Raw genomic sequence first — 21,211 nt, 5'->3', positions numbered from 1 at the left:
AAAGGGATCGAAGATGATCCAAGTAATAAGCTTCAACAGCGTGATAGATTTTGAGTGGTTCTTCAACCATTGGTTCAGTAGGTACAACTAATTTTTTTGGTATTTTGCGTTTCCTACCCATAACTAAAGATAGAAAACAACTAAGAACAGCAAATAAGAATTACTTAGTGATAAAGCAAACAAGCACACACGAGAATATTCACCCCACGCTATTGCTCCCCGGCAACGGCGCCAGAAAAAGGTCTTGATAACCCACAAGTATAGGTGATCGCAACAGTTTTCGATAAGTAAGAGTGTCGAACCCAACGAGGATCTAAAGGTAGAACAAATATTCCCTAAAGTTCTATCGACCACCGATACAACTCTACCCACGCTTGACGTTCGCTTTACCTAGAACAAGTATGAAACTAGAAGTACTTTGCAGGTGTTGTTGGATATGTTTGCAAGATAATAAAGAGTACGTAAATAAAAAGTACGGGCTGTTTAGATAAAGAAACAACTAAAGTAAATATAGCGAGTGTGGAAAAGTGGTGGTAGGAGTTGCGAAATTGTCCCTTAAGCAATTGACTACTTTACTAGACCGATAGCAAGTATTATGTGGGAGAGGCCACTGCTAGCATGTCATCCCTTACTTGGAATTCTATGCACTTATGATTGGAACTATTAGCAAGCATTCTCAACTACTAATGTTCATTAAGGTAAAACCCAACCATAGCATTAAAATATATTGGTCCCCCTTCAATCCCGTACGCATCAATTTCTATGCTAGGTTGAAGCTTCTGTTACTCTTGCCCTCCAATACATAGTCCTATCAACATACAACTAACCCTATAGTGTGATCCACGCGTGCGCTCATATGATGGGCACCAAAGGACAGCAACATAACCACAAGCAAATTAAATCAATCATAGCAATTCAACAACCACCGATAGGACAAGGAAAATCTACTCAGACATCATAGGATGGCAACACATCATTGGATAATAATATGAAGCATAAAGCACCATGTTCAAGTAGAGGGTACATCGGGTTGCGGGAGAGTGGACCGCTGTAGATAGAGGGGGGAAGGTGATGGAGATGTTGGTGAAGATGGCGGAGGTGTTGGTGAAGATCGTGGTGATGATGATGATGGCCACGGCGGTGTTCCGGCGCCACCGGAGGAGAGGGGGAGAGGGGCCCCCTTCTTTCTCTTCTTCCTTGACCTCCTCCCTAGATGGGAGAAGGGTTTCCCCTCTGGTCCTTGGCCTCCATGGCATGGGAGGGGCGAGAGCCCCTCCGAGATTGGATCTATCTCTCTGTTTCTCTCTGGTTCTGCGTTCTGTTCTGGCTCTGTTTCACCGTTTCGTATATATATGGAGATCCGTAACTCCGATTGGCCTGAAACCTTTGCCGTTATTTTTTTTCCGAATATTAGCTTTCTTGCGGCAAAAGAAGAGCGCCAACTGCCTTACGGTAGGCTCGCGAGGGTAGGGGCGCGCCCTAGGGTGGGGCACCCCCCTGCCTCGTGACCACCTCAGGCACTGGTTCGCGTTGATTTTCCTTCCAAATTTTCCATATTTTCCAAAAATAAGCTCCGTCCGTTTTTATCCCATTTGGACTCCGTTTGATATGGATATTCCATGAAACCAAAAACATGCAACAGACAGGAACTGGCACTGGGCACTGGATCAATATGTTAGTCCCAAAAATAATATAAAAAGTTGCCAAGAAGTATATGAAAGTTGAATAATATTGGCATGGAACAATCAAAAATTATAGATACAACAGAGACGTATCAGGGCGCCGAGCGCGTAAGTTTGTCTTCACTTCTTGAGTTGCCGGGCGCGGGATGGTTTTGGCGATGCTGACCTGAGCCGTTGACGCAGTGGTGTCGGGTAGAGGAAGTGGCGGTGCGGCCGAAGCCGGATCGGCCCGGGGGGCGCCGACGGTGACCCGGCCACACGGGAAGGACAACGCCGCGTCGCGGGCCCCGGTCGTGAAGTGCGCGGCGAACCTGGCCGGAGGCGCGAACCCGCCTGCCAAGAGGAGGCGTGGCGGTCCGTAGGAGAGGCCGGCGAGGCCCGCCGTGCTAGTGGTGCCTGGGTAAGTTCCTTTTTTGTTGATTTTGGTCGGTCGAGCGGCGCCTGCTCGGTTCTTGTGTGTTTACTTCTCTGTGCCTCAGGTCACCGACCTCGCTAGCGCTGGCAGCGATGGATGCCGCATCCACTAAGGGCGCCACGTTCCAAAGGTCCCGGACCAGCGCCGACGAGGAGGAGGTGGAGGTGGTGGATCCGGACCTTGGCCTGGACCCGGCCGACGCTGAAGGCAAGGCCTGGCGGGACCAGAACAGGGTTGTGGCGGAGCTGGTGGCGGTGTAGACCGAGGCCCGGGTCAACGTCGTGGCGACGTGGGCGCGAGCCGGCGCGGAGGAGGCATGGCCGGAGATGTCGGCATGGACGGTGGTGGCGACGACGGTCTTTGTCCCGGCGTCGAAGGGGGAGCACGACCGAGTCGGCCGCACGGACGTGATGGACCTCGACCAAGAGGTCATGGCGGTTGAGGACGACACCCCATCGCAGGCCAACATGGTCGAGCGGGCGGGGCCAGCGAAGGCGGCTGCGATGCCATCTTGGAGGAGGCGGCACGGATGGCGCCGGAGGGGATACTCCAGGTGTCGATGAGCTAGGTGCCGTTGGTGGTGGAACCACAAGCCACTCCGGCCACCGAACCGGCGATGGTGTCGGAGAGGGCGCTAGGGAAGGCGCCGGCCGCAGGGGAGGCGGCCAGCAGACAGCATGCCCTGGTGCTCAGGCCAGCGAGTCACTGGGCCATCGGGTCGTAGACGACGTGGAGCGGGACCAGTGAGGTCTTCTTCGGGCCTCCGACCTAGGAGGAGGCAGTGATGGCCGCCGTGACCCGGCGCCTGCGATGGCAGACGGGCCGGATCCAGTCCTTTGCCCAGGCCGAAGTGGAGCAGACACAGGAGCTGGAGCGCGCCGTGTTCACAATTTTCCCTGGCTTTCTGCCTTTCTTTTTCTGTTGCTTCTTCTTCGCGGGGGCGCGCTAGCGCACCCACTGGGTGTAGCCCCTGAGATTTGGTCCAACTGCATAGCAGTTGGGTCGAATCTTAAACAACTGTCTTTGTGTTGACCGTCGCTTCTTGAAGCAACTGGAGTCCTACCGGGTCATCGTCTTCAACCGGCTTCTGGAGGAGCACCGGCGGCTCAAGGAGCAGCTCGCCGCCAAGGAGGAGGAGCTCTGTGCTGCCACATGTATTTTTCTTGCGTGCTCTTTTTAGTGGGGGCGCGCTAGCGCATCCATTGGGTGTAGCCCCCGAGATTCGGGCCAACTGCGTAGCAGTTGGGTCGAATCTTAAAAATGGTACCTTGTTTCTGATTCTTTCTTCTGCAGCTGAGGTGCTATCTTGGAGGACCCGGCTGATTCGAGCCGGCCTTCATTATGACCGGCTCGTTGCCGACACCGGCCGGCTTGGGGCCGAGGTGGCGAGGGCGAGGGCGAAGGCGACTGGAACCCGACAGGCGCTCGACTAAGCCGGCAGGCTGCAGGAGCGGCTAGCGGGTGACAAGACCCGCCTGGAGGCCGAGGTGGAACGCCTCAAGGCGGAAGCCGCCAAGGTTGTGGAGGTGCAGCGGGCCCTTGCCGAGGCGGATCAGCAACGCGGCAAGCTGGCCGACGACAAGGGTAAGCTCCAGGCCGAGGTGGAGCGCCTGAAGGCGCTGGTGACTACAGCGGAGGAGACCCGTCAGGGGGAAATCCGTCGCCACGAGGAGGCCGAGAAGGCGGCCGAGGACAAGGACGCTGAGCTAAAAATGGCCCTTGCCAAGGTCGCCGATTTGGAGAAGACGCCCCAGGAGCGTGACCGCACCATCGCCCAGTAGCGGCGCGATACGTTGCTCGAAGCGCAGCACCTAGAAGAGTCCTTCTCCAGTAAGTGCTTTCCTTGGGTTTTTGCCGGGCTGGGATCCTGGCTTCTTATCCTTGGTGACTTTCTTCTGACTTGCTTTTCATCTTGACAGGGGCCTTCCCGAAGACGCGCCAGCTAGAGGAGGAGGCGGTCCGCTTTCAACGCGACCCACTGGGCATCGTCGGCTCCAGGACTGACCCGCAGGTGGCCTCGACCATCCCGAAGATTATGACCACCGCCAAGGCTCGTCTGCGAGTCTTGGGCGATCAGATGGGGTGGCTTTCTCAGGCCGGTGCAGCGATGATGGCAGCTCTTTGGCCGGGTTCCATTGCGCCGAACAGCTTCACGCGGCTGGTGCGGTGGTTGGACGCTGGGACAGATCGTCTCTATGACTGGCGCGTTTCCGCCACTCGTGCCAGCACAGGGATGGTGCTCAGGTTTGTGATGTCTTGGCATCCGGACCTGTCGCTGGACGCGTTCATGGGCCAGCGAGCCGACTCGGAGAGCTAGCTGCAGGTGGAGGCCGGCCAGATTGCTACTCGAGCCAGCTACATCGTCGCGTTTGCCTTCCATGATGAGTTCCGACCGGAGGGGCGGAAGATGGTGGAGTCGTGCCTGCTGACGACTACAGCTTGCTTCTGGACGACCCGGAGGGTAGCTCTGAGGAGACGGACGTCTACTATGACACGGACACCGAGGAGGGGGACACCGACACCTCGGCGATCCCGGAGGCCACCGAGGGAGATGCCTGAGGCTGCCTATTTTTAACTTAGTAAAAATTTCTGTTAGGTAGTAGGTCCACCCACCCACTGGGGGTATCCGGGTGTAATCAATTCTGTCCTTGGGCCTATTTGAATTTGAACTAGTGATGTATAAATTTCGCGAATATTTGCACTCTTGCTTTTTGTCTTTTGAGCTGTTTTCTTGCGCTTTCCCCTCTCAGGCCTCCCCCCCGGGAGTCTGACGACCGAGGCTCTGGTCCGTGAAAAGGAGTTCGGCCTTTGAGAGGAGCGCGCGATACTTAAGCTGTCGAAACGTTGAGCATGAGCGAAACACCCACTGGGCCGGTTGGCGGCAATCCGGCGAAGCTGGTTGGCGAGCAGCCGGTCGTGCGGTATTTTATGAGTGGAGTGGCCGGGTTGGGTAACCTGGCGGTCCTTAACTTAGTATTCATGAGTGTTGGTGCTTTGGTCCGTTGTGCTTGCCAACCGATAGCCAAAGCCAGTTCTGTGGCCTAGAGCGAAGTGGGGGATTGTGGCGACCTTGACGCGTCAGGAACTACTAAGGAAGGCGCCGGGTGGTTACCAAGCCGGCCAGCCCCTGAGCCCCCGGGTCGTGCAAGTCGAACCGGTGGCCGGGTTGGTCCAAGGGGATGGTGATGCACAAAAGTAGGGGACACAATAACTTGGTCAAAAGGGGCAACCCCCGAGCGTCGCTCGGGGACTTGATAATTTTCATTCAATCACAAAAGGCAGCGATACATACGTGCACACATCTAACTATAAAATGGGTGGAGGAGTTCCGCGTTCCATGGTCGGACTGTTTCTTCGTCGGCGGTGTCTCTCTTGTGCTTGTTCAAATTGCGGGCGTCGATGAGGTAGTAGGCGTTGCGGTTGCACAAGGCCTTTTTGATGATGAAGGGGCCCTCCCACGGGGAGGACAACTTGTGCTGGCCGACTTGCTGCTGGACGAGGTCTCCCTCTCGGAATGTGAGGGGTTTGATCTTCTTGCTATGGTAGTGCCTCAGGCCTTGCTGATAAATGGCTGACCGAGTGAGTACCAGGAGGCGTGCTTCTTCGAGTAGGTCGACACCATCTTCACGGGCTTCTTTGGCTTCGGCTTCAATGTACACCGCGACACGCGGCGAGTCGAACTTGACGTCGGTTGGGATGATGGCTTCGGCTTCGTAGATGAGGAAGAACGGGGTGAACCCGGTCGACCGGTTGGGCGTGGTGCGGAGGCTCCACAGGACGGCTGGCAACTCATCAAGACAGCTGCCGGGCGAGCGGACGAGTGGCTCGACGAGCCATGGCTTGATGCCGGATAGGATGAGGCCATTGGCCCGCTCGACCTGGCCGTTGGACTGCGGGTGTGCAACGGATGTCAGGTCGAGGTGGATTCCAGAGACGGAGCAATACTGCGTGAGCGCGCCTTTTGCTAAGTTGGTGCTGTTGTCCATGATGATGTTTTTCGGCATGCCGTATCGCACCGTGATGTCCTTGATGAATCAGATGGCCGTTGGCCAGTCCAGTTTCTTGATTGGCATTGCTTCAATCCTCTTGGTGAACTTGTCCACCGCCACGAGCAAATGCGTCATGCCGCCTCGAGCGGTCTTGAAGGGCCCCACCATGTCGAGTCCCCAGACCGCGAAGGGAGAGGCGATCGGGATGGTTCGGAGTGCTGACGCCGGCTGGTGGATGCACTTGCTGAAGCGCTGGCATCCCTCACACTTGAGGATGAGCGACTCAACGTCTTGGAGGGCCGTGGACCAGTTGAAACCATGGCGGAAAGCCTTGGCCACCAGGGACCGCGAGGCAGCATGGTGCCCGCACCCGCCCTGGTGTATGCCGAGGAGGATCTCGATGCTCCCATTTTGCTCGGCGCAGTGCTGGTACACGCCGGTGGAGCTGCGCTTGACAACCTCGTTGTTGATGATGCTGTAGGCGGACGCCTGGCGCTGCACTTGCCGGGCCTCGGTCTCGTCCATGAGGAGGACCCCGTTTTCCAGAAACTTTGATGGCCACCATGACGAGTTCCGAGGCGGCAGCCCCCAAGCTGGGGTCGGTAGCCCCCGGGTCAGGGACGGCGGTAGCCGGGTTGGTGATGACGGCGGCCGGGCTGGCTTCGGCAGCCCTCGGACCGGGTTCAGCAGTCCTCGGGCCGGGTTCGGCAGTCCCCGGGCCGGGTTGAGGTGCAGCCGGGTCATCCGGGACATAGATGGGTTCGGAGTCCGGAGACGGTTTGACAGAAGGCTTGCGCAGGTTCTCGAGGGAGACGCCGGACGGAATAGACTGCCGTGATGTCAGCGGCCTCATTTTTTGCGCGTGGGACATGGAGGAACTCGCAGCCTACGAAGCATCCGGACAACTTCTTGACGAGGAAATGGTAGCTTGCCATATTGGGGTTGCGGGCGTCCCACTCGCCGAAGCACTGCTGCACCACCAGATCCGAGTCGCTGTAGCACAGAATGTGCCGGACGCCGAGTTCCTTGGCAAGCCGGAGGCCATGCACAAGGACTTCATACTTGGCGATGTTGTTGGAGGCGGTGAAGTGGATCTGGAGTGCGTACTTGAGCCGGTTGCCCTTCGGGGAAGACAGCACAATGCCGGCCCCTAGGCCGAGACACATCTTCGAGCCGTTGAAGTGCATGCGCAAATGCGTTGAATCCGGCGGCGGCATGTACTGGGTCTGGGTCCAGTCCACGAGGAAGTCGGCTAGAGCTTGGGACTTGATCGTAGTGCGAGGCTCATACAGGATGGTGTGGGCGGCTAGCTCGAGCGCCCACTTGGTGACCCGGCCAGAGGCAACTCGGCACCCAATGATCTCGCCAAGGGGGGCCGTGCTGACCATGGTAACAATGTGCTCTTGGAAGTATTGCTTCAATTTCATGGCAGTGAAGTACACGTCGTAACGCATCTTCTGGTAGTGCGGGTAGTTCTGCTTGGAGGCGGAGAGCACCTCATTCAAATAGTAGACGAGACGCTGGACAGCCTGGATCTTGCCCTTCTCTAGTCGCTCGACCACCATCACTGTACTAACCGACCGCGAGGTTGCGGCAATGTAGAGCAGCAGTGGCTCCTTCTCGGCTGGTGCAGCGAGGACGGGCGCGGTGGAGAGCATGCGCTTGAGGTCCCTGAAAGGTTCATCCGCCTGGTCGTTCCACTCGAACGGCGTCTTCTTCTTCATTAGCTGATATAGGGGCAAAGCCCTCTCGCCCAGCCGGCTGAGAAACTGGTTGACCGAGACCAAGCAGCCGGTGAACTTCTGGACATCGCGCAACCGAGCTGGCTTGCGCATACGCTCGATGGCCTTGATTTTCTTCGGGTTTGCCTCAATGCCGCGCTCTGAGACGAGGAAGCCAAGTAGCTTTCCGGCTGGGACACCGAAAACGCATTTCTCCAGGTTGAGCTTGACCTTGTACTCGCGTAGGTTGGCGAAGGTTTCCTTCAGGTCGTCGAGGAGCGTGAGGTGCCGCTCGGTCTTCACCATTATGTCGTCGACATAGACGTGGATGTTGCGGCCGAGTTGCGGCAGCCAGCATTTCTGCATGCAGCTTTGGAAGGTGGTGCCGGCGTTCTTTAGGACGAACAACATGGTGATGTAGCAATACGCCCCAAAGGGCGTGATGAAGGATGTCTTCAGGGCATCGGCCGGGTCCAGCTTGATCTGTTGATAGCCGGAGTAAGCATCCAGGAAGGACAGGAGCTCACACCCGGCAGTGTAGTCATTGACTTGGTCGATCCGCGGGACGGCAAACGGGTCCTTAGGGCAGGCCTTGTTCGGGCTGGTGTAGTCGATACACATGTGTCAGGTCTTGTTCTTCTTCAGGACGAGGACTGGGTTGGCCATCCCCTCGGGGTGAAACACTTCCATGATGAAGCCGGCCGCCAAAAGCTTGGTGACCTCTTCACCGATGGTTCTTCTCTTCTCTTCGGAAAAATGTCGCAGGGGTTGACGGACAAGCTAGGTGTCCTTGCAGACGTGGAGTTTTTGCTCGGCGTACTTCCTCGGGATAACCGACATGTCCTTTGGGGTCCGTGAAAAAATATCCCAATTCTCACGGAGGAAGTCGACGAGCTCGCCTTCCTATTTTATGTCGAGGTGGGTGCCCACGACAACGTACTTGCTATAGCTTGGGTCTTCCGGGTTCAACTTCACTTTCTTGGTCTCCTTGGAGGGCTTGAACGACGCCTCGTCGGTTGGCTCCTCGGCTGGGATTGGTGCGGCTGACGTCTCGCTAGCTAGGGCGACGATCCGGTCGAGCTAGCGCCGCTCCTCGGCTACGATTAGCGACTCGGCCAGCTTGGCGCCGTCCTGGGCTGACTGCAGGAACTTGCGATAGTCGCAAGTGATGGTCATGAGGCCCTTCGGACCCGGCAGCTTAATCTTTAGGTAGGCATAGTGGGGGACCGCCATGAATTTGGCGAGCGAGGGCCGGCCCAGCAACGCATGGTACGCGCTGGTCAGGTCCACCACCTTGAACCAGAGCGACTCGTGTCGGAAATGGTCACTGTCGCCGAACAGGACATCAAGCTAGATCCGGCCGATTGGAGAGCAGGAGAGGCCAGGAACGATGTCGTGGAAGATCGTCTCGGTCGCCTCCAGGTCTTTGGCCTCGAGGCCGAGCTTGATCATGTTGTCACGGTAGAGGATGTTGATGCTGCTGCCACTTTTGATGAGGACTCGGGAGAACTTGCAGGTGCGTCGAGGCGCGACGATGGTGGGGTTGAGGATGAGGGCGTAGCCACCCAGACTCAGCATGACAGCCGAGTGGTCTTCCCGGGTCCATGTGACCGGACGCTCCGACCAATGCATGTACTCCGGCTTGGCCGGGATGACGGCGTTCACCTCCTGCCGAAGCAAACGCTCGCTGCGCTTGTCATCGCCGAGGCTAGTGAAGACAACGTACGTTGCGTTCTGGGCCGGGTAGGCGTCATCGCGCTGCCGGCCGGGGGCGGAGGAGGAGGCGGATGTGGCTGCCCTGCTCCCGGAGCCGGGGCCGGAGGAGGCGGGACGTCGCCCCTCATGATGCGCTTGGTGATGGTGCACTGCCGCAGCGTGTGCGTGGATGACCTTGCACCGCGGTGGTGCCTAGAGGGAGCGTCGAGCATCTCCTCGAAGCTCATGAAGGGTTGCCACGCTGTTTTGCTGGTCTGCCGATGCTTGGCGGCCCGGTCAGTCGTGGGTGCCTGCTCAGTGGCCGCGACGAGCCGATTGTCGTAGCGTTGGGCCGGTTGGTCGGCCTTGCGCTTGTTGTTCTGCTGGTTGTGCTATTGCTGGCTTCCTTTGTCGGTCGGCTTTGGAGGGGGAACCGGCCATGCTTTGTCGGCTTCATCCAGTGCCACCTGGTACTTCATGGTGGAGTCGACGTTGTCGTACTTGGCCGCCGTTACCATGAGCGCGGCCATGGTGACCGGCTCGGAGCGTAAGAGCTTGTGCTTGAGGAAGGTGCCATCCCGGCACCCGGTGATGAAGTACTGGATTGCTTGGCCTTCGTGGACACCCTCGCAGCTGTTTTGGAGCTCGGTCCAGCGTGCGTGGTACTCGCGGCCGGTTTCCGTTGGTCCCTGCACGCACATGACGAGCTGGCTGGGATGGCCGGGTCGCCGGTAGGTCCTAGTGAAGTTGCATACGAAAGCTTGCTCAAAGTCGACCCACGCGTGTATGCTGCCCACCGGCAGTCTGTTCAACCATGTGCGGGCCGATCCCTGGAGCATGAGCGGCGCGTAGCGCACGGCGAGGCGGTGGTTGCCGCCGGCGATGTCGATGGCAGTGGTGTAGTCGGTGAGCCAGTCTTCTGTCTTCATGGTGCCATTGTACTTGGGGGTGTCGTGGGGGAGCATGAACCCTTTGGTAAAGAGCTCATCCTGGATGCGTGGACCGAAACGCGCCGGGCCGACAGGACCACACTCCTCCAGCTCCCGGGAGAGGGCGAGTCGGTCGAGGCGGTGGCGGGCGTCGGTGTCGTCGATGGCGCATGGGCCCAGCCGGTCAGTGACCGCGCCGCCGGGGGCTGGGTTGACCACAGTCGGACGTCGGCCAGGTTGGAGAGGGGATCGAGCCGACATCGGTCTTCCAAGGCTGGCTCGTCGCCCAAGGCGCCAGCAGTGGTTGGGGCGGGGTTGTGCCGGGTCCGGGTGCGACCGGAGTGCGCCTCACCGGGTGGTGAAGACGTCGTGTTCCGATGATTGCCGGGTCTGTTGTCGCGGAGGGATCTGGATCCTGCCGGCTTGGCGAGTTGGTTGAGGCGGTCCTGATGTGCGTTGGCTGGGTCGAGGAGGTCGTTCACCCGCTTGAGGCGATCCTTCAGCTCCTGGCCTACGAGCTGATCCAGGCCGACCGCAGCCGCCTAGGCAGCGCACATGTTCTTCACGGCAGTCTCGTAGACGGGCGGGAGGGCGCCGAAGGCACGTCCGACCGTGCCGCCCCGGGGCCGCACGTCGGTGACCCGGCTTGGCTCAGCCGCGGTAGGTGTGAAGCCGTAGGCGGCGTTGCGCTACAACTGAGCGGAGTCTAGGCGATGCCGCATGGCGGCAAGCGTCTCAGTGAGGTCTAACAAACGCTGGCGGTCCTCCTCGAGCCGAGTCCGGGCCTCAGCGACATTGGAGGCATCGATGTCGGTACCGATGGGGACGCGAAGGCTCTGCATCGTGGCACGCAGCGGGTTGGGCGAGCCGGCCCGCTCCACAATGGCCTTAGCTTCGGCGGCCTTCCTTGCTGCGCTTGACGAGGAAGAAGCGCCGGTGTCGGTGACGAAGACCTTCACGCAGAGGTCCATTGCCCCAGCGGGAGCGTGGCCGCCGAGGGAAAGGGGGGAGTCAGAAAAGTCAAGTACCTCGCTGGGGTACTCATTGGCCGCAGGCGCATCGGAGATGCACAGCGCGACAAAGGAGGCAGTGAGTGCGTCGATGATGTCGTCCGCCAGCATGACGGGCTTGTTGGAGTCGGAGAGGAGCCCCGTCTGAAGCATGCTCCCGGCTAGGACCTCAAGCTGCCCTGCGGTGGGCGCCAACTATCATGGTAGGAGCACGACAGATGCCAAGGGATGGCTAAAGAGGGGAGGAGGCTCGAGGGCACTGGCGGTGTCGGTGGAAACGACACCTATGGACTCACTGGGATCCCTTCTACGGTTGGCGGGCACGGGGTTGTGCAAAGACCAGGTCTGGTAGCCAGCACAAAGATCGTTTATCCAGGTTCGGGCCACAGGGATGCGTAATACCCTAATCCTGCTTTGGTGTATATTTGAGTGTTCTTGAGCTTTTGAACTAGCTGTGGTGCGTGCGTAGTCCAAAAGATCCGAATCCTTCTCCAGTACGCCTTGGGCCTCCTTTTATAGTCAAAAGGGGTCGCCACAGTGGCACACAGGAGGTGGAAAGGTATACAGTGTACAAGCTTATTGCCTGTCATTACGGGACAAGGCGCATTAAATCCGCCTCTTAGGTGTACCGTTGCTTTATCGGGGATGGTAACGAGGCCCGTCCTGTCCGTCGCCGCTCCACTTACCCCAGAATAGTGCGCGAGCATGCGGGGCAGAGTGTTTACTATAGTAATTCCCTCGCCTGTCGCGCTTCCCCACGACCCGTGTTGAATGGTGACGTGGGGGTCGTGCGCGGAATGACAGCAGCATGCTTGCGTCATTCGTGGTGAACAGTAAAGAGGCGGCTTGCGTGTTCTCTCGAAACGGTAGAGCCGCTGCTCATTTACTCTCTCTGCCTTGCAACTGTCATTCCACGTTTCCCACTATGCCTGCTCCTTACGCCACGTACACCGCATGCATGGCGCGGGGTAGGTGACAGACGCATGGAATATGGGAAGGCGTGCGGGGGGCGATACTCACGTGCCTTCGATTGGGCGGGGTGAGCGGTCGATGGCCTCGCTTGCTCCCACTTTAATGAGCCGGATTTGAGCGGGCTCTTTAGGGGCGTAGAGCTAGTCTTTCGGCCTCCCCTCCCCAGCTATAAAAATGGAACTCAGGGGTACGAGGAAGAGCATCTCCCTGCACCTCCCCTTTGTCTCCATCCCCACCCACGGTCATGGCGAGGGGGCGTGGCCGCGGCCGTTCTTCTGCGGAGGCGACCAGGTCCTCCTCCCGCCAGAGAGCTACAACGGTAAAGGAAGAGCTAGATGCCCAGGGTGACGACCATGCTCGAGGCGGGGCCGCTGGACGGGCCCGCGGTCGATGAGGCGGTTGAGGCAGAGGTGGGCGTGGAAGGGGGATGCCTGCGTCGTCTCCATCGCCATCTCCTCCTGCTTCGCTAAGTGGCCATGCCGAGGACTCGACGCTCGAATTTATCCTGTAGCTGCATGGGCCGCTGCGCCACCGCCTTCATCTTCCCTGGGCGTTCGCGAGGGTGCTGGAGATCGACCAGCCACTGATAACCCACAAGTATAGGGGGTCGCAACAGCTTTCGAGGGTAGAGTATTCAACCCAAATTTATTGATTCGACACAAGGGGAGCCAAAGAATATTCTCAAGTATTAGCAGCTGAGTTGTCAATTCAACCACACCTGGAAACTTAGTATCTGCAGCAAAGTGTTTAGTGGCAAAGTAATATGATAGTGATGGTAACGGTAAAAAAGATTAATGAAAGCAAAGTAATAATTTTGGTATTTTGTAGTGATTGTAACAATAGCAACGGGAAAGTAAATAAGCGTAAACTAGTATATGGAAAGCTCGTAGGCATCGGATCAATGATAGATAATTATGCCGGATGCGGTTCATCATGTAATAGTCATAACATAGGGTGACACAGAACTAGCTCCAATTCGTCAATGTAATGTAGGCATGTATTTCGAATATAGTCATACGTGCTTATGGAAAAGAACTTGCATGACATCTTTTGTCCTACCCTCCCGTGGTAGCGGGGTCCTAATGCAAACTAAGGGATATTAAGGCCTCCTTTTAATAGAGAACCGGAACAAAGCATTAGCACATAGTGAATACATGAACTCCTCAAACTACGGTCATCACCGGTAAGTATCCCGATTATTGTCACTTCGGGGTTAACGGATCATAACACATAATAGGTGACTATAGACTTGCAAGATAGGATCTCGAACTCTCATATATTGATGAAAACATAATAGGTTCAGATCTGAAATCATGGCACTCGGGCCCTAGTGACAAGCATTAAGCATAGCAAAGTCATAGCAACATCAATCTCAGAACATAGTGGATACTAGGGATCAAACCCTAACAAAACTAACTCGATTACATGGTGAATCTCATCCAACCCATCACCGTCCAGCAAGCCTACGATGGAATTACTCATGCACGGCGGTGAGCATCATGAAATTGGTGATGGAGGATGGTTGATCATGACGACGGCGACGAATCCCCCTCTCCGGAGCCCCGAACGGACTCCAGATGAGCCCTCCCGAGAGGTTTTAGGGCTTGGCGGTGGCTCCATATCGTAAAACACGATGATTTCTTCTCCTTTATTTTTCTCTCCCCGAAAGCAGTTATATAGAGTTGGAGTTGGAGTCGGGAGGTCTCCAGGGGGCCCACGAGGTAGGGGCGCGCCCTAGGGGGGGGGCGCCCCCACCCTCGTGAGAAGGGTGTGGGCCCCCTGGTCTTCATCTTTGGCGAGGATTTTTTATTATTTATTGTAAGATATTCCATGGAGTTTCAGGTCATCCTGAGAACTTTTGTTTTCTGCACATAAAACAACATCATGGCAAAAGTGTTTGGAAAAGTATCAGTCCGGGTTAGTTCCATTCAAATCATACAAGTTAGAGTCCAAAACAAGGGCAAAAGTGTTTGGAAAAGTAGATACGATGGAGACGTATCAACTCCCCCAAGCTTAAACCCTTGCTTGTCCTCAAGCAATTCAGTTGACAAACTGAAAGAAATAAAGAAAAACTTTTACAAACTCTGTTTGCTCTTGTTGTTGTAAATATGTCAAGCCAGCATTCAAGTTTTCAGCAAAGATTATAACTAACCACATTTTCAATAATTCTCAGGTCTCATGATTACCCATATCAATAGCATAATCAACTAGCAAGCCATAATAATAAATCTCGGATGATAACACTTTCTCAAAACAATCATAATATGATATAACAAGATGGTATCTCGCTAGCTCTTTCTGAGACCGCAAAACATAAATGCGAGCACCTTTAAAGATCAAGGACTGACTAGACATTGTAATTCTTGGTAAAAGAGATCCAATCGTAGTCACACCCAATATAAATTAATAGTAATGAATGCAAATGACAGCTGCGCTCTCCAGCTAGTGCTTTTTAATAAGAGGGTGATGACTCAACATAAAAGTAAATAGATAGGCCCTTCGCAGAGGGAAGCAGGGATTTGTAGAGGTGCCAGAGCTTGGTTTTGAAATAGAGGTGAATAACATTTTGAGCGGTATACTTTCATTGTCAACATAACAACCAAGAGATGGCGATATCTTCCATGCTACACACATTATAGGCGGTTCCCAAACAGAATGGTAAAGTTTATACTCCCCCTCCACCAACAAACATCAATCCATGGCTTGCTCGAAACAATGAGTGCCTCCAACATACATCAGGTCCCAGGGGGAGTTTTGTTTGCAATTATTTTGATTTAGTTTGCATAAAGCATGGGACTGGGCATCCCGGTGACCAGCCATTTATCTCGTGAGTGAGGAGCAGAGTCCACTCCTCTTGAGAATAACCTGCCTAACATGGAAGATACAGACAGCCCTAGTTGATACATGAGCTATTCGAGCATACAAAACAGGATGATTATTTGAAGGTCTAGAGTTTGGCACATACAAATTTACTTGGAACGGTAGGCAGATACCGCATATAGGAAGGTATAGTGGACTCATGTGGAATAACATGGGGTTTAAGGAGTTTGGATGCACAAGCAGTATTCCCGCTTAGTACAGGTGAAGGCTAGCAAAAGACTGGGAAGCGACCAACTAGAGAGCGACAACAGCCATGTGCATGCATTAAAATTAATAAACATTGGATGCAAGCATGAGTAGGATATATTCCAGCATGAACATAAATATCGTGAAGGCTATGTTGATTTGTTTCAAGTACATGCGCGAACATGTGCCAAGTCAAGTCACTTAAATCATTCAGAGGAGGATACCACCCTATCATACCACATCATAACCATTTTAATAGCATGTTGGCACGCAAGGTAAACCCTTATAACTCATAGCTAATCAAGCATGGCACAAGCAACTATGATCTCTAATTGTCATTGCAAACATGTTTATTCATAACAAGCTGAATCAAGAACGATGAACTCATCATATTTACAAAAACAAAAGAGGTCGAGTTCTTACCAGCTTTTCTCATCTCAGTCAGTCTATCATATATCATCATAATTGCCTTTCACTTGCATTACCGAACGATGTGAATAATAATAAGAGTGCACGTGCATTGGACTAAGCTGGAATCTGCGAGCATTCAATAAACAAGAGAAGACAAAGCAATATGGGCTCTTGGTTAAATCAACAATAAAGCATATAAGAGCCACTTCAAAAATTTAATCATGGTCTTCTCCTACTGACCCCCAAAGAAAAGAAAAGAAATAAAACTATTTACACGGGAAAGCTCCCAACAAGCAAAAGAAGAATAGGAAATATTTTTGGGTTTGCTTTTTAATTACTACTACAAGCATGGAAAGTAAATTAATTAAAAGCTACAACTATTTTTTTTGTTTTCTTAAGGTTTATTAAACACACAAGAAGAAAGCATAAAAGAAAATAAACTAGCATGGATGATACAATGAAAAAGTATGAGCACCGACATCTAGCAATGATTGTGTGTGAACATAAATGTAATGTCAGTGAGAAATGCGTACTCCCCCAAGCTTAGGCTTTTGGCCTAAGTTGGTCTACGGCCACGGCTGGCCTGGCTGATAGCCATAGTAATAGTTGTTGGCGTTGTACTGTGATACAGCGGCTATCGCCTCCTGAGCTGCAGTGTGGCGACGAGCGGCCTCCGCTCTCCTCTCGTACTCATCTGTCTCCTCTCTGGTGATAGTATATCCTCCTCTTGCCTGATAATCAAAGAAAGCAGGAGCAGGGAGAGTAATATGGACAGCACGGCGTCTGTCAAAGATTAGTCGGTACTGGAGAGGTGATTCGTTCTTCTCGACAAAATGGTGGGAAACCATAGAATCAAAATATAAATACGCAGGAGGCAACTCCATGTCTCCTTCACGAACGTCTATCTCAAGAAATTTAGCTAAGCGGGTTGCATAAATTCCTCCAAACAAATCTCCATTACGTCTATTATGATGCAACCTACGAGCTACAATGGCTCCCATATGATAAGATTGGTCTCCTGACACAGCACTCTGGAGAATGCTAAGGTTAGGGACACACATGTGACATGCTTCATCCTTAGCATTTATGCACCTACCTATGAAGAGAGCAAAATAATGTATAGCAGGAAAGTGAATGCTCCCTATGGTAGCTTGCGTTATATCTCTAGATTCCCCTACAGTTATACTAGCAAGAAAGTTTCTAAATTCAGATTTAGGGGAATCCCTAACACTACCCCATTGTGGAAGTTTGCAAACAAAAGTGAAATCCTCTAAGTCCGTGGTATAAGATTTGTCATAAAGATCAAACATGACTGAAGGAGAATTACGAGAAGATGAATACTCAAACCTCCTCACAAAACAGCTTGTGAGCTCATGATACTGGGGGCATTTGTCTGCCTCAAAGTCCTCAAGATCGGCATTACGCAAATATGTGTTAAATTCTTCTTTAATTCCCGCTCGATCCATAAAATTTTCAGAAGACCACTCACAAGGACGCACTGGAGCGTCTCTTGGTGGCTCTTCGTCAGCATCACGCATTGCAAGCCTGGGTCCTTGCTTCTTTGAAGAACCACCTTGGAACATTTTCCTAAACATATTTCTTCCTCTAAAAAATTCTGAAATTATTTAGTAACTTCAAAATAAAAGTAAACCAAACTCCATAATATTGATAGCAACTACTCCTACAAGTGCCTAGGGCCTATATCATGCATCAAAACTACTTTTGACCATATAAATTTGACATGCAAGCTCAAGAACAGGGTCACCTAAGCAGCAAAAATTTGCAATGAATACAACACTAGAACAAAAACTAATTGGACCAATGGAGGAGTCACATACCAAGGAACAATATCCCCACGCAGTTTTGTGAGAGGTGCTTTGAGCAAGGAGATCGAAAATGGCAGCAAAACGAGCTTGGACTCGGGTTTGAGCAGGTTTTTCGTGTTTGTGTGAGGAAGAAGAAGAGGATGGGTGCAGGAATAAGTGGAGGAGGGCTACCGTGGGCCCACGAGGCAGGGGGCATGCCCTAGGGGGGTGGGCGCGCCCTCCACCCTCGTGGCAAGGTGGTTGCCCCCCTGGTGTGTTCTTTGTTCCATAAACCCTCAAATATTCTATAAAAAATCATATTTAATTTTGAGGGCATTTGGAGAACTTTTATTTTTGAGGTATTTTTATATTGCACGGATAATCAGATAACAGACAGAAAATTATTTATTTTTATTTTATTTCAACTAAATAACAGAAAGTATAGAGAGGGTATAGAGGGTTGTGCTTCTAGTTTCATCCATCTCATGCTCGTCAAAAGGAATCCACTAACAAGGTTGATCAAGTCTTGTTAACAAACTCATTCTGATTAACATGAAACCAGAGAAATTTCGAATAACACTAGGTTACCTCAACGGGGATATGCACATCCCCAATAATAAGTATATCATATTTCTTCTTGACAGTAGGAAGAGGAAATTCAAAACCTCCAAATATAATCGATGGAATTTTTCCGATAGAATTGATACTATGAACTTGAGGTTGTTTCCTCGGAAAGTGTACCGTATGCTCATTACCATTAACATGAAAAGTGGCATTGCCTTTGTTGCAATCAATAACAGCCCCTGCAGTATTAAGCAAAGGTCTTCCAAGAATAATAGACATACTATCGTCCTCGAGAATATCAAGAATAACAAAGTCTGTTAAAATAGTAACGTTTGCAACCACAACAGGCACATCCTCACAAATACCGACAGGTATAGCAGCTAATTTATCAGCCATTTGCAAAGATATTTTAGTAGGTGTCAACTTATTCAAATCAAGTCTACGATATAAAGAGAGAGGCATAACACTAACACCGGCTCCAAGATCACATAAAGCAGTTTTAACATAGTTTCTTTTAATGGAGCATGGTATAGTAGGTACTCCTGGATCTCCAAGTTTATTTGGTATTCCACCCTTAAAAGTATAATTAGCGAGCATGGTGGAAATTTCAACTTCCGGTATCTTTCTTTTATTTGTAATAATATCTTTCATATACTTAGCATAAGGATTTGTTTTGAGCATGTCAGTTAATCGCATACGCAAAAAGATAGGTCCAATCATTTCAGCAAAGCGCTCAAAATCCTCACCATCCTTTCTTTCAGTTTGTCAACTGAATTGCTTGAGGACAAGCAAGGGTTTAATCTTGGGGGAGTTGATACGTCTCCGTCGTATCTACTTTTCCAAACACTTTTGCCCTTGTTTTGGACTCTAACTTGTATGATTTGAATGGAACTAACCCGGACTGACGCTGTTTTCAGCAGAATTGCCATGATGTTGTTTTATGTGCAGAAAAAAATATTCTCGGAATGACCTAACACTCCATGGAACATCTTAGAAAAAATAATAAAAAAATCCTCCCCAAAGATGAAGACCAGGGAGCCCACACCCTATCCACGAGGGTGGGGGGCGCGCCCCCCCTCTAGGGCGTGCCCCCTACCTCATGGGCCCCCTGGATGCCCTCTGACGCCAACTCCAACTCTATATATTTGCTTTCGAAGAGAAAAAACTAAGAGAGAAGAAACCATCGCGTTTTACGATACGAAGCCGCCGCCAAGCCCTAAAACCTCTCGGGAGGGCTGATCTGGAGTCCGTTAGGGGCTCCAAAGAGGGGGATTCGCCGTCGTCGTTATCATCAACCATCCTCCATCACCAATTTCATGATGCTCACCGCCGTGCGTGAGTAATTCCATCATAGGCTTGCTGGACGGTGATGGGTTGGATGAGATTTATCATGTAATCGAGTTAGGTTTGTTAGGGTTTGATCCCTAGTATCCACTATGTTCTGAGATTGATGTTGCTACGACTTTGCTATGCTTAATGCTTGTCACTAGGGCCCGAGTGCCATGATTTCAGATCTGAACTTATTATGTTTTCATGAATATATGCGAGTTCTTGATCCTATCTTGCAAGTCTATAGTCACCTACTATGTGTTATGATCCGGCAACCCCGAAGTGACAATAATCGGGACCACTCCCGGTGATGACCATAGTTTGAGGAGTTCATGTATTCACTATGTACTAATGCTTTGTTCCGGTTCTCTATTAAAAGGAGGCCTTAATATCCCTTAGTTTCTGATAGGACCCCGCTGCCACGGGAGGGTAGGACAAAAGATGTCATGCAAGTTCTTTTCCATAAGCACGTATGACTATATACGGAATACATGCCTACATTGCATTGATGAATTGGAGCTAGTTCTGTGTCACCCTATGTTATGACTGTTACATGATGAACCGCATCCGACATAATTATCCATCACTGATCCGGTGCCTACGTGTTTTCCATATACTGGTTTATGCTTATATACTTTCCCACTGCTACTGTTACAATCACTACAAAATACCAAAAACATTACTTTTGCTATCTTTACTTTTGTTGCTGCTACCACCACTATCATATTACTGTGCTACTAAACACTTTGCTGCAGACACTAAGTTTCCAAGTGTGGTTGAATTGACAACTCAGCTGCTAATACTTGAGAATATTCTTTGGCTCCCCTTGTGTCGAATCAATAAATTTCGGTTGAATACTCTACCCTCGGAAGCTGTTGCGATCCCCTATACTTGTGGGTTATCAATCAACTGCTGTACCTGTTGGTATTCGTGAGGATGTGCCTGTTGTAGTTGCAAACGTTACTATTTTAACAGACTTTGTTATTCTTGATATTCCCGAGGACGATAGTATGACTATTATTCTTGGAAGACCCTTTTTGAATACTGCAGGGGCTGTTATTGATTGCACTAAAGGCAATGTCACTTTTCATGTTAATGGTAATGAGCATACGGTACACTTTCCGGGGAAACAACCTCAAGTTCATAGTATCAACTCTATTGGAAAAATTCCATCGATTATATTTGGAGGTTTTGAATTTCCTCTTCCTACTGTGAAGAAGAAATATGATATTCTTGTTATTGGGGATGTGCATATCCCCGTTGAGGTAACATAGTGTTATTCGAAATTTCTCCGGTTCCATGTTATTCGGAATGAGTTCATTAACAAGACTTGATCAACCTTGTTAGTGGATTCCTTTTGATGAGCATGAGATGGATGAAACTAGAAGGCACAACCTTCTGTACCCTCCTTTTACTTTCTGTTATTTATATTAAATAAAATAAAATTAGTATTTTTCTGTCTGTTATCTGATTATCCATGCAATATAAAAATACCCCGAAAATAAAAGTTCTCCAAATGCCCTAAAATTTAAATATGATTTTCTCTCGAATATTTGAGAATATTTGGCACTGAGAACACAGTAGGGGGGTCAACCACCTGCCCACGAGGGTGGAGGGCGCGCC

The sequence above is a fragment of the Triticum aestivum genome, chromosome 1A (assembly GCF_018294505.1).
Source record: "Triticum aestivum cultivar Chinese Spring chromosome 1A, IWGSC CS RefSeq v2.1, whole genome shotgun sequence".
Taxonomy (NCBI): domain Eukaryota; kingdom Viridiplantae; phylum Streptophyta; class Magnoliopsida; order Poales; family Poaceae; genus Triticum; species Triticum aestivum.
This window is presented reverse-complemented; position numbering follows the sequence as displayed.